This window comes from Lissotriton vulgaris, chromosome 9, assembly GCF_964263255.1.
Source record: "Lissotriton vulgaris chromosome 9, aLisVul1.2, whole genome shotgun sequence".
Classification (NCBI taxonomy): Eukaryota; Metazoa; Chordata; class Amphibia; order Caudata; family Salamandridae; genus Lissotriton; species Lissotriton vulgaris.
Window position 1 is genome coordinate 79,551,259 of NC_141697.1, and position 14,579 is coordinate 79,565,837.

General features: G+C 46.3%; 1 protein-coding gene across 6 annotated transcripts in view; it reads right to left on the reverse strand.

Moving 5' to 3' along the window:
- Positions 1–14,579, reverse strand: part of NUMB (NUMB endocytic adaptor protein) — a 354,591-nt gene that overhangs the window by 188,232 nt on the left and 151,780 nt on the right. For all 6 annotated transcript variants that reach the window (XM_086937094.1, XM_086937092.1, XM_086937091.1 and 3 more), the window contains one exon: positions 954–1,016. The gene's annotated coding sequence lies outside the window, so the exon portion shown is untranslated. The remainder of the gene's footprint in view (positions 1–953; positions 1,017–14,579) is intronic.

A 14,579-nucleotide genomic window follows, 5' to 3' on the forward strand; every position in this document is an offset into this window, starting at 1 on the left:
CATGATGGGTGGATGCATGATGGATGGATGGGTGGATGCATGAATGATGTATGGATGCAGGGTGGGTGGATGCATGAATGAATGATGGATGGATGCATGGATGCATGCATGATGGGTGCATGCATGATGGGTGGATGGGTGGGTGCATGAATGATGGATGGATGGATGGGTGGGTGGATGGATGGATGGATGCATGAATGATGTATGGATGGATGATTGCATGATGGGTGGATGCATGATTGATGGATGGATGGATGGGTGGATGCATGAATGAATGAATGATGTATGGATGCAGGGTGGGTGGGTGGATAGATGGGTGGATGCATGAATGATGTAGGGATGGATGCAAGGTGGTTCGGGCTCGCTCGCTGCGCTCGATCGCTGCGGTGCAATATGCATATTAGTTTACTGCTCACCACTTTCAAATGTCACCAGCCGCCCCTGGCTGCCACACACGACGGGGGGGAGGGGGGGTGGCTGGGCTGAAGCCCGGTGAGTCCAATGGGTGTTGCGCGTCTGTACACTACTATAGGTGGCAGAGGTAATGACCACCGCCCCCACACCACCCCTCCCACCCCTGCTGGGGCATCAGCCAAAATCCAAATAAGTCCCTGAGTGCACCACCCAAGTAGATTAAAAGGCATCACACAATGTGTATTGTATTGTATTGTATTGTAATTGCATTTATAGAGCGCTTACTACCCCCGACGAGGTGTAGATGCGCTTTTTCGTCCAGTAGCACGCTACTCCGGAACCCAAGAAGGATTAGTGTTGAATCAGTATAGGGAAATATGAAATTAATTTGAGTGGTGGATAGGTTAATCAGTTATTTGGATTCAGGGGATAGATGAGGGATAGAAGAGGGAAAAAGGTGTGCATTTATATAGCACTGGTTTGCCTTGATAGCCTGTGTGTGCCCTTAACCTCAAGCCTAAATTGTTAAATCTACTCACCTTAGCACTGACGTGCTCAATCTTCAGTGTAGATTTAAACTGATGTCCCTGTTCCTTAAAGCCCTACAAAAGAAGAAATATGCATTTTTATTAGAAATGAAGCTTGCCTGACACACTACAGAGCAAGAGTAGCAATGAGACATTCATCAGATATGCATCTTGAGTTACTCACACACATGTGCATTTCCAGAGGGCAGTGGTTGACCAATGGGCACAAACATGAAGCCAGCACGCGCGGTCGCCACTTCCTCTGGCGCGAGCAGCTGTCGACAGTCACGCTTCCGAAGCATAAATGATTCAACGAGCGCGCAGCAGAGCAGATGAGGAAGTGGTGAGATCGCAGATTCCAGGAGGTGACAAGGGCTGCAAGGGGTGCCACCTTTTCATGACGCCATCACAGCCCGCGATGCCAAACTCGAGGGGAAAAAGATCTGCTTTGCAAGAAAAAAGCCTGACCTATTTCAGTCAGCGAGTACGCTTCCTTCCCGTTCAAAGGGAACACGAATGAAAGAAGGGACACGGGAAACAGCAGGTAGAAGCGAACTCCTCATGAACACGTTTCGGATTTAAAAATAGGAATGAGGCAGCGGAGTCTGATTTCCTCAAGGTAGGGATAGTGGAAGCAGAGGGGGTCTGGGCATTCAGAACAAGCAAGACGGGCTGAGGTGAGGCGAAGATGGGGAGGTGAGCCGGGATGAGGATCGAGTCCCACATGTCCCTGGTCAGCTGGCATAAAAGGTCAAAGCAACCACATCCTCATTTTCAAATCCAACAGTGGAGAGGTGCTGCTTGGGTAGTGTAGTGGGAGTCAAATCAGGCACAGGTAGGGCTTGGAAGAGTGCCAAGAGCCTGATAACTAGTTGTGGATGGTCACCACATGCCGTCCTGAGAGGCCAGTTGTGGAGGGCACAACACACCTTCGTGAGAGGCCGGAGGTGGAGGGAAGCACACGCCTTCGTGAGATTCCAGAGGTGGAGGGTGTAGGAGAGTAGGGTCTGCAATCCTATGATCACCCAGATTTTTTGCTTTTGTTTCACTGGTTTACGACTTTCTCTGGCTGTGGGCCTGCTAATCAGACCCACAGCCTGGCTGTTCTCTTTCTAAATTACGATATGTACCCTAGGTGCATTTACCAATTGGTACTGGGCCACCTTATCAGACCCCGTAACGCAGGGCATAGGTGTACCCAGGGCCGCCAGGGGCTGAAGCATGTATTATGCCACCCCTGGCTGGCCTCCTAAATTTGACACAACTGGCTGCACGACAGCTGGGGCGAAGACGTGTAACCACCCTTCGCTTTAGGTATAGTAGTTCTATATCTAACCATACAATGGACACCCGAGTTCCTATCAGTCACTCCTATGGCAGGCCTTAACGATCCTGAAGGCAGAGTGCGTGGGCTCGTGTGAGCTAGGTTCAGGCCCGAGCCGAGCCCGGTTGCAGCTTGCGGAATCAAGACCCAATAGCTGTTCCATGATAACGCGTACCATATCGGTAACTCCGGTGTCGCGTTATCAAGGCATGTCGAGTAAGGTGTCATACGAATCGGGGTGCTGCCCTCTCACCAATTCTGGCGATGAGGTTAGCATCCCACCCTTCTAGAGGGACACGACATGTACGTAACTGTGAACCCCGGTTAAAGTTAACTGAAGCCTCAGCTCCACAAAATGGATGCTGCCACCACAGACACGAGTCTGACCTCCTGCTGCTGGGAGTCCTTCCAGCGAGGAGCACTTGGACAAAGGGTTTCCTGTCGAGGGCGGTGTTCGCACCGTCCCAGACAGGGTTTGTGTATTCTGGGTAGGTAGGGCTTTGGCGAGAAGGTGACTGCGGAGTGGCACCCCGGTGCTCACTACGCATCTGCCGGTTAGAACCAGTTCCAGGGGCGACAGCCCTGGCCTGGGGAAAGTCCGGCAGGGGAGAGGGGTGTAACTACCCCCCTTCCTGGTCCCACCCTTAGGGCAGGACCTAGTCATGTACCCACCCCTTTCTTTAGAATAAAAACCGGAGCGGGGACCCTTCCAGATTAGATCATCTTTGATTCAAGAACTACTTTCTACGAAAGGACATTCAAGACTCTTCTCAAGATTTCTCCCTTGTGACTAAGGAGTAGTCACCCTGCATCAGCGGGCACCAACTAAGAACTCTGCGGTTTGCTGTAAGTCCTTCCTCAAGGAATCCGACGGCCCAGCTCGACGAGAACCGGCTTCCCTGGCACCTCTGACCTCTACCCACGTCATCAGCTCAGCTGTGATCTGTGGGTGCGACGAGACCTCGAGGGACCGGCCATCATCAGAACCTGCACGCTCTTAAAACCAGCACGACCATCGAGGTAACTCTCTGGTGAGTGCTCTGGGGTCCGAGAAGCCCCGACCCTGAGCCGCTCCAGCACCGAAGTGCAGTCTCCCAGCATCTCCAAGATCTGCGTGGGGCCCTTCTGCTCGCTGCTCAGCACGTTGTCTGGTCACTAGCCGCTGGCTTGTGCCCTTCTGTGACGACATCCGAGAATCATCACTGCTGGTCTGGTTGCTCCAGACTGGCCCTTGCTTCCATCTTTGCGAGAAGCACCCCGGACCCTCCTGGTCCACTCAAGACGCCATCTTAGGCCCACCACGTGGCCCTGAGATCTGCCAAGGCTTGTTGCCCCATCCTGGGCCCAGCGACGCCGACAGCATCATCCTTCGTGAGACTGCAGAGCCTAGCGTCGCCCACTCACCTGGTCGAGGTGACGGCCAACCGGTGCCTTCCTGGTACCCTCTGACTACTGGCTAGTAGTACGAACTTGGTCCCCTCTGCTTTCAGGTTTCATCAATCTCCGATCCAGGCTTGGATCTCTACGAACTATTCAGCACTGGTCGCCGGCCAGCAACTCCTTTTCTTCCGGCTCCTGGCTCGTCAGCGAAGACCCCGACGCCTGTAAGACTTGTGCAGCCGCAGTCCTCGTGGCTAGGTAACTCGGCATTTCGGTGCCTGCATAGCCTCCTTACTCTAGGGTCCTGAGTCCCTCGCTTCCGACTTGCCTTATCGGGTCCGCCCGAGACCTTAATCTTTCCGTGTCCTCGGACACTTGTTTTAATTGTGCACTTGAAGTATTTGCTAAAGAGATTTGGTTTGTGCTTAGTACCCTGTCCTCATAAAGAGTACAGGGCTGTTGTGATTCTTAATAAATATACTGTTTATTTTCATAACACTTGTGTGGTGTCCTTTCACTGGGTGTTCAAGGGGTACATGTGTGGTAAACAGCCGGCTTAACGCGCCCTCTCGAGTCTTTAGCCTTAGACTGCTCGTATCCACGCTACTAGGATAGCTGGTCTATAGGTTGACTTACAACCAAACACCATAAGGGTCGTTGGAACGATACATAGCGGTCGCTAGAATAGCGAACGTTGCATATCGGGCCAACTTCTCACAGAGGGCACCAAACATTCCTGAGATGCCAGATGCGGGGGGGCACCACACGCCTTCGTTTGAGGCCGGAGGTGGATGACACCACACGCCTTCCTGAGAGGTCGGTGGTGGAGGGCACCACACGCCTTCCTGAGAGGTCGGTGGTGGAGGGCACCACACGCCTTCCTGAGAGGTCGGTGGTGGAGGGCACCACATGCAGTCCTGAGAGGCCAGAGGTGAAGGGCACCACACGCCGTCCTGAGAGGCCAGATGTGGAGGGCAGAACACGCCTTCGTGAGAGGCCGGAGGTGAAGGGCAGCACACCCTTCCTGAGTGGCCGTATGTGGAGGACACCACATGCCTTTCTGAGAGGCTGGAGGTGGAGGGCACCACAAGTCTTCACGACGAGCCGGATGTGGAGGGCACCACAAGCCTACACGAGAGGCTGACAAGCCCCCAATGACCCATCAATAGCTGTCCCGACAGACTGAATTGCCAAGACCATGTATCACGTCTTTGCAAAGCCAATATGTCTCGAGGATGAGAACAATTTATTTTAGAAATTATTTGCAGCCATGCTGTACAGCAGCGCAGATAAAAATCTTTTTTTTTTTGGTAGTGCTATGACACGGCCAGTGCTAACGCGCTTTTTCTTTCTTTAAAAAAAAAAAACACATTAGCAAGGACTGAGTCATAGCGGTTTTGTAATTTTTTTTTTGAATATAATAGCCATGGGACCCCCATCCCCTCTCGCCTGTCCTCTACCCCCTCCCATGTCCTTCTTTCATGCCCTTCCTTGCGCCCTCTCTGGGTTTTGTCTTTTTTCTCAATCCATTTCCCTATTTGTTTGGGGGAGTGGGTTGGTGGACGAGGGAGAGAGCGAGGGGAGTGGACAGGCAAGAGGGGATGGGGAAGCATATGGACAACGGTGGGGGGGTTCGCGGGAGCGCACTGACAATGGAAAGTGAGCAAAAGGGGCTACTCCGAGCACACGGGAAACAGAGGGTGGGCGGGAGGGGATAGGTTAAGCCAGAGGTCTTCAAACTTTTTTAGGCCCAGCCCCCCCTGGCAATATTTTTTAGGCGCCCGGCCCCCCCCCATCACTAACATTTCAGGTAGTTGGATTTAGCATCTTTGACAACCGGTTTATCCCTGAGGTGTCAGCTGACAACTAGTTTTCACAACAGCAAAACAACTTTAGCAGGGTTTTGTAAAGTTAAGATTTGTAAGCTGTAAATCTGGCCCACAATCACTGAACTCATTCAACGTCCTTTGATGGGAAACTTTCTTTTGGGAAAAACCACCACAAGGCCAGTGCATGCACCACCCACCTTTCAGGACCACATAGAATACCATGCAGCCTGATCCAGCGAACAAGCAGAACAATGGCAGACCTGGCAACCACATCAGTATTGGGGGAAGGTGTTTTCTCTGGAGATACATCTCAATCAATTGAAATTCTCACTGCCATATAGGTTTATTTTGTATTATCATGTGAAAGAAGTATAGATATATCAACAACAAGAGAGTAAGGATCATTATAGGTCACTCCTATATCCCTGATAAGTATACAACAACAACTAAAGAGTGACTCTAAGGTGCTGTAATCATATTACTACACCAAGCGACCAAGAAAAACTCAAACCATAAGTAAAGAGACGTTTGCCAAAGAACCTAAAAAGTGCTACACAGCGAAAAATATAACTTATTTGTAAGAAGAACCCTCACTCACCCTAGTGGTGACATGCTTCATCATAGGGTTCCCACTGGAGGAACCGAATGTTCCTCTAGTGTGCTTCGACACCTGATTTACAGCGGAGCTGGTTGTTGTGAATAGGGGTTTTTAGGGGTTTTCAGTGTGTGTTTAGTGGTGAATAGTGAAGTTAGAAAATACTAACTGTACCCAAAACAATTTTATTCATAGGTCAGGTAGTATCAATAAAAAAGTGTACTGGATACCTTAGGGGCTATTTTATTGACCCTTTGTATCTCAAGAGGTGAAGGTCGAGATGTTTCAGCTGTCTTCTCAATTTTATGCAGCTTTCTTCAGGACCAGAAAGTGAATATCCCCGGTGGTCCACACTCGCTAAGGCGTGTCCTATCCGTGCGGATATATTGTGAAAAATATAACATTTAAAAACCACTCACGGTGATGCCCGTGCTGGCACTCCTAGAATTTCCAGGGGCCACAACAACACTGGTTAATAGTGCTATCGTCATGGACTAGCGGTGAGGGTATTCTTCACGCTACTGTTTCATTGAAAGTAACGGCTCCCCGCCCGCAACCTACTTCGTCCGCTTCCGCCGCCCGAATGATGGCGGCGGAAGCGATAATATAATGGCCCCTAAGGTATCCAGTACACCTTTTTATTGGTACTACCTGACCTATGAATAAAGTTGTTTTGGGTACAGTTAGTATTTTTTAACTTCACTATTCACCACTAAACACACACTGAAAAACCCTATTCACAACAACCAGCTCCGCTTTAAATCAGGCATCGAAGCACACTGGAGGAACATTCGGTTCCTCCAGTGGGAAGCCTATGATGAAGCATGTCACCACTAGGGCGAGTAAGGGTTATTCTTACAAATAAGTTATATTTTTCGCTGTGTAGCACTTTTTAGGTTCCTTGGCAAACGTCTCTTCACTTATGGTTAGAGTTTTTCCTGGTCGCTTGGTGTAGTAATATGATTACAGCACCTTAGAGTCACTCTTTAGTTGTTGTTGTATTTGTAAAGCAATATAAATACCATGGGCCGTGGTGCAGGCAACGAAAATGGCCTCCTCGACTAGAGCTGGTATAGGAATACACAGCAACTATCAGGGTTTAATGGGCCGAATCTACATTAAGGCTGTGCAGGAGGCTTCTTGACAGCACTATCACACATGAACAGGAATGGCAGCAAAACTGCAACAAATGGCCTGAAAATGCTGTATTATGGAAAATACTAGGGCAAATGGTCAAATGTAATTTTGCCTCAAGCTCTGAAAATGCCTGCATCACAGCAGATATGCTGAAGCCAAACTGCTGTTAGCTAAAACGCCAGGACTCACATAGATAAGACTCTCAACCGAGACCACTGGACAACAAAGTGTAAGGCCACTAGGTTACCAGCATTTGCACAGCGCAGTTATGCCCTGTGTAAGACCTCAAAGCGCTCTATTTATTCTTTCAGTTTTATTTAATGGTTCCATTTTGTCTGGCTATCAGGGTGTTCCTCTGTCTTTTAGAAAGAGTCTCAGCAAAGAAAGCATCACCCGTACCTTGAGAAGGTCAACAGAAGTGACTCCAGAATTGTACCTTTTGGCGTGACACATAATTTGACGAATTGGAGTGACTCGGAGGCTACAATCTGAAAGCCAGCGCGTGGTAAAGTTTCTGGCTATTACATTCTGAGTCTCTAGTATTCCTTTTCCTTCTGGTGGTGTTTAACCCCACCCAAGTTTTGTGAACCTTTCCCTGTTTTAAGTGCGTGTACAGTCCATGCAACTGTTGCATGCCCTACGTGTGTGTATTTATGTGAGAAAGAATATCAGCTTGTCTGATTAAGAGTCCCGTGGCTGCAAACAACAAAGGATGTATACAGAACACCATTGATACTCCTGATTATCAGGCAAACCCAATATTGCCTGTAGTTATGAATTACTACACTGACTTATACTCTTCTAATCATCATAGTACACAATGCATATTAATCACTAACTGAAGGACACAGTAATGGCCTGGGTAATTGATGTATACAGACTATACTTTGATCAGTCCTAATAAGAAGAGATAAGGGAGCTGATAAATGGATGACCAACTGGCAAGACTAACATCCGAATGTTACAGAGAATTTGTGGATCAGCTGGCTCACACTTGCTGGCTTGAATTGAAGAGACATATACCAAGTTTGTGCTGTCACCAATTATGAGAGACGTACTCACTGCAGCATTATTAAAGCCAGGGACAGCATCAGATACAGACTAGTTGGAAAGTGTGTATATCTTTACTATATTACAATGCACATGCTTCTGTAATTTTTTTGTGAATTGGATTAAAATATTATATACTAATACCTCTAGGAGCCTTAAAAACAGGATTATATCTCCTAATTAGAAATATCTAAGGGCACAAGACGGATGTGCCCACTCTTATTACTGGTTTGCTTTGCCACCAGAGCCGCTGGCAGCAGAGGTGAGGCAACAACACTCAGCATGTGCCTTTAGATACAAATCAAAGCCCCTCTTCATTTCACTATACGTTGCTGATATGATATTGTATAGGAGAGAAACACAGACTAGCCTGATTCAGATTATTACTCACTTTCCCTACAATCGAATATATTAGATTCCTTTAAGTACATGGACATGTATCAAAACTCAAGAAGTGAAAGATGAGGAGATTGGGAAGCGGTATTTTTGCATGATTGTGCTAGCAAATTTATGATTACTGGCAAAACGTGGACAATACTGTATCAAAAATAGCAGACTATTGTATCCGTTTCACACCTCAGATGGCTTTGCTGGGATGAGTAAAAGAGATACTAAGCATCAACGGAAAGCTGGATGTTCTTCTCATTACTGTTGGCTAAGATACACGTGGCGAAACGTTAGGGCAGAGGATGGCCCCCATGCACAGCTTGCGCCCGCGGGACATTATTTACTGCAACAAACAATGCAAAATGTGTGAACACCTGTTGAGTGATAATGTTTGTACAAGTCATGTGAGGCAAAACTCGATTTATGTTTGGCAGTGGTTAAAAAACAGAAGTAGAGGAATAAGCAAATTATACTGCAGGAAAATGTTTAAACTTGACCTACGAGTAGCTTCAAATGTTTAGACTGCTGAGCAATGAACCGATGCAAAAGGCAGGGGCAAGGACGCCAAAAGGCACCAGCAAGAAAAGCTAAGGCCAGGGATGAAGCACCACTCTGCCTGCAAAGCAGCATATGTTTTTAAGTTTCATTTTGTTTCAAAGTGAAATTCGCTGCCATTTCCTACCTTTATGCTGCTGGGTCTCGGATTAAAGGAATGTCAAAGTTAAAGTTTTCACGTATTATTATTTGCTCTGACTGCAGCCTCCGATCAGAGAGAGTCCTGTTTGCGATGGTCAGGATTCTCGAGAATAAACGGCAGTAAACGTGCTTCACAAGTCGCAATGAATGATGTAAAGGGGAAATCTTTCTGTGAAGCTCGCGCCCCCCCCCCTGTGATGTTTCCTCGCCCCCCCTGGGGGGCGCGCCCCGCAGTTTGAAGACCTCTGGGTTAAGCACTCCGACTAGAGAGGATGTGCAGGAAGGGCACACAGACAGATGAAACGGGGTAGGCAAGAGGGACAAGCACACGACCAACAGAGGGTGGTCGGCTGGAGCAAGCACAGACACTAGAGGGTGAGCAGAAGGGGCAAGCATAGGGACAATGGATGTTAGGAAGGCACATAAATAACAACACAGGAGAAAGGGGCTGAAGAAGCACACGGACAAAAGAGCGTGGGCGGGATAGTAATGGGGAAGAACACAGAGGGGGGAGAAATACACGAGGGAAACGGCTGGAAATATTAACTCTTGTAGAGAGCTTAACCAAAAAGAAACAAGCATTGGTTTTGCCTATGTGAGAGCTATTGGCTTTGTCAATATCCGTTTTTTTGTTTTTTTACATGTTGCACAATAGGACGAGCTGTTATGCAACATGGCTTAACCCCTTCGGTGCTCAGGATGGCCACCCACCGTCACGGTGGGCGTGTCCTAACGATGGCCGGGGGCCGTCTGAACTCCGCCCACTCTCTATTTCGCCCACACAGCACAAAAATTCGGTCAGCGCGCAGGGGGTTTAAGAAAAAAGAAAACAAGCATTGGAAATGCAATAGGTCTCGCATTAGAAAAGTTGGAGCTATTGGTCTTGTAAATGTAATAATTTTTTAAGTTATGTTTTTATAATAGCAAATGTATTAATTTTGTTATTGTAAATGCCAATATTTATAGAATTTGCAAATGTGACACCTATAGCATTATTAAAGCTAGATGTTTAGTATTCCCGTCTTACATGTATTGATATGACAAATCTTAATGGCTTATACATTTTATATGTAATTATTAATTACATAATTTTTGTAATGTATAATGGCACTACATTTAAAAAAAAAATTGTGAGAAGATTGTGTTGCGTATGTTATATTTTTTAAAAATCAAGATTAAAAGTGTAATATAATTTTTTTTTGTACTTTTGTAATAAAGCTTTAAACATTGATACATTGCATTTTTGCTGAGAACTGGGTATAGTGAGGGTGTGAGGGCGGTAGAGTGAGGGTGGTAGAGTGAGGGTGGTAGAGTGGTAAAGTGAGGGCGGTAGATAGAGTGATGGCAATAGATAGATAGAGTGAGGGTGATAGATAGATAGTGTAATTATGTGGTGTGTAGTTATGAGGCACTGAGTGGTATTAGGAGTGTATGTTGGGTTGAGTGCAGTGTAAATATGTAGCATATAAATATGTGGCACAGAGTGGTATTTGGAGTGTATGTTGCATTGAGTGTAGGGTCATTATGTGGCATGTAATTATGTGACACTTACTGGTATTTGGAGTGTATGTTGCATTGCGTGCAGTGTAATTATGTGGTGTGTAATTATGTGGTAGTGAGTGGTATTTTGAGTGTATGTTGCATTGAGCGCAGTCTAAATACGTAGCATAAAATGTTGTACTGAGTGGGTGTTGTAGTGTATGTTGCATTGAGTGCAGTGTAATTATGTGGCACTGAGTGTTATTGTTTGGAGTGTATGTTGCATTGTAATTATGTGGCATATAATTATGTGGTATTGTGTGGAGTGTGTGTTGCATTTAGTAGAGTGTAATTATGTGGTGTGTAATTATGTGGCACTGAGTGGTATTCGGAGTGTATGTTGCGTTGAGCGCAGTGTAATTATGTAGCATTTAATTATGCGGCACTGAGTGGTATTGTGTGGAGTCTATGTTGTATTCAGTAGAGTGTAATTGTGTGGCATGTAATTATATGGCTCCGAGTGGTATTGTTTGGAGTGTATGTTGCATTAAGTGCAGTGTAATTATGTAGCATATAATTATGTGGCACTGAGTGTGTGAGGGTGCAGTGTGTGTGAGGGTGCAGTGTGTGTGAGGGTGCTGTTATGCCATGCCATACTATGTTATCTTACGTTATGCTGTTATGTTATGTAAATATTATGTAATATGTTATGTTATGCTATGCTGTTATGCTGTACTATGTTATGTTACGTTATGTTATGCTATGCTATGTTATGTTATGTTGTATGGTATGCAATTTAAGGTATTGATATGGTTTTCAGCAATGTTTTAGTTGTACTGTTGGGTTGATTACCTGATATTTACAGCTGGATGTTGGTTGCGTTTTCTGTTATAGTTTTGTTACACTGAAGATTCTGGAAAGCTCCAATAATTAGCATCGGCACATCGACCCCACTGAGCTCGTATGATAAAGGGTGCAATCAAGGAGCGCCCTTGGGGGGTCTTGCAATCCCAGAGGGCGGTGCTACAACAATGAGCGCTTTGTGAGGGGGAGTGGGAATGCGGTGGGAGATGGGCAGAGTGTGCTCGGCTACGCTGGAGGTATGCGGCGAAGGTGGAAGGGAGGTACAGAAGAAAGCTGGCTGGTGGTGTGTGAAAGAAGAGGCGGCAGGGGGGTGGGGGGGCCGTGAGGCGGGGGCAGAGAGCGGGCAGGTGGGAGGCAGTGCCATGAATCACACAAGTAGCTGTGATTATAATATAATCAATATGTATCGAAGCATCTTAAAAATCTGTCCAGATGTTTTACGGGCACCGTATAATTCACATTATTTCTAAAGTACTTGCCGCAAGCCGTACGGAAATATGAGCACGTCGGTGCACAAAAAGGGGCATTCCAAACGTGTGGAATGTCTATTCAATTCATGCAGATTTTTTTAATAGCAATATAGGTCATCAGACCGAGATTTTACAGTCTGTAGGTTCCTTTTATTACTGTTATTATATGTGTGTCTTAGATATGCAAATGCGTTTAGCAGAAGCGCTGATTTGCAGAACAGAAAATATAAGTACTGCATTGTAATTCCATTAATTAAGCGCTTGCTGTCCATGACGAGGTATGTATCCGTGCACTAAAATGCACCCAGACGTTTGTGCGTGCATGACGTCATCTGGTCTCATTACTAATAAAGAAGGATTTATAGAGGAATGCAGTACGCAGTAGCCTCTGCCCGCCCGCTTCCCATCACACATAAATTATGGACCATAAATGGCATATTGAACGACGTAAATTTACTTATGTATTGATTATGTTATTTATTTAATCATGTCTATAATTAAACCCGGGAACCAAAGCAGAAAAGAAGCATTTATTTTAAGAAAAGGTATTTTGAAACTTCTTTTGCAGGTTTGTGTGCCATGAAGCCGCAGACATTTGAGCTGTGGCGCTCTTCTGCCCCTACTTTCAAAACTGCCATCACAATGCGACACGGCGGGCAGGGGAGGGGGCGGAGCGGGTAAAAAAAAAAAAAAACACGACTGAGGGAAGAGAGAGAAGGGGAGGGGGAGGAGAAATGCGACACGGCGGGCAGGGGAGGGGGCCGAGCGGGGAGAGCGGCGATGAGGGTGTGAAGCCGCAGGGGCCTTTGAAGTGAAGCAAAGCTTCACTTCAAAGGTGTGGGAGGAGTGCTGCTGGGGAACAGATGGCGATTTGATGATGTGCACGCGCATTTTAGGTCAATGCGCTTGCACATGGACCTTAAAGCGCACGGGCACAGCACCAAATCGCCACTTGGGATACTAGTTGGGTAAAGTCTGTTTAAGTCGCTATAGTCTCGCTTCTCTCAATGCACATGCGCATTGATAGGTCACGAGACCTAAAAATATCGATACGATGCAATCAACGATTGTCGGGTCATTGCGCTTTTTTAAAAATTCATTCTCTAATGCACAGCAGCTCCCGCTGCTGTGCAACATGTAAAACAAAATGTTTTAAATGACAAAGCCAGTAGATCTTGCATAGGCGAAACCTAATGGTTCTGCTAATGCTGGTTTTACTGCTAATAGTCCAAGACCATGCAGTTCGTTATTGACTAGAACTGGAAGCCCGCCCTCCTGGAAACATATAAACGGTTGTCCAGAATGTATTGGCCAGCGTCTGTTCCCGTGACCCCTTAATACTGCTTTGCGTACCTGAACTGAGCCTCTCTACAATCAGCAGAATTACAAAACAAACTTGTGATCAATTTCTTCCCCAAAATGTTCCAAATGATTCAAAAGATGTTTTAACAACGTATGGATACCACTAATCTACTACAAACATTATGATGTGCACATCAACCACATGGCACACCAAATGTGTTATCGGCCCTTTTCAATTTTATAGAATGACTATAGGCTTTCCGTCCAAATGCAGTAAAGTAGGAGGAAAACAACAGTGGTCAGGGAGAGGGGGCAGGCTATGGTTCAAGCCCCGACGGAGAGGAGGGAGGCAAGCAGCGATGGGGGTTGGTGGACGGAGCAAGCTATAGGGTGGAGGCAACCAGTGAAGGGAGGGAGATGGTGGAAGAGACTGGGCAAGAAACAAGAGAATGCAAGTGGAGAGGGAGGTGTACTTTTCAGACGGGCAGCAAAATGATGCACTCTTATGGCGTGTTCTACTAAAAAGTAAAAAAGAAAAATATATATTACCTATGGAGCCGTGCAGCCAATGGAAGGACACTAGTCACAGACAAACTGTACTTGATCCAAGCTCCAAGAAAGGCCAAAATAAGCACTGGCATAGCCAAGAGGTCTCTCCTTTGGGACCTTAAACTAAAGGCATTGTTATTTAAATAAATAAAATGAATAAACCTCGATTATCCATTAATCTGAAAAAATGCCCTGCATACTAAGCTTTATTTCTTTGCAGTGTGGTAAAAAAAACGCACACCATGATCTTAAATATTAGCTTTCAAGAATACATGTGCTGGTGTCCAACCCCAAACTTCTCGGCATCCTTCAGATGCAACGACTTGAGGACTAAAGTACTTTTCAACGACTAGAGGACTAAAGTATTTTTCAACAAGATTCATGGTCATATTTGCACCACCATATTAAAAGCGAAACTCCGAGTTTCAGAACGCTACCCGCTGTAGGGCAGAAAGTGTAAAACGTGGCCTATGGGCACTTAGTAGTTGTGACTCTCAAGGTTAAAACTCCGCATAGAGCTGCCAGACTATTAGTGCAGCTCACAAGCGAATGGTGGCAAAATGCTACTTAACAAGT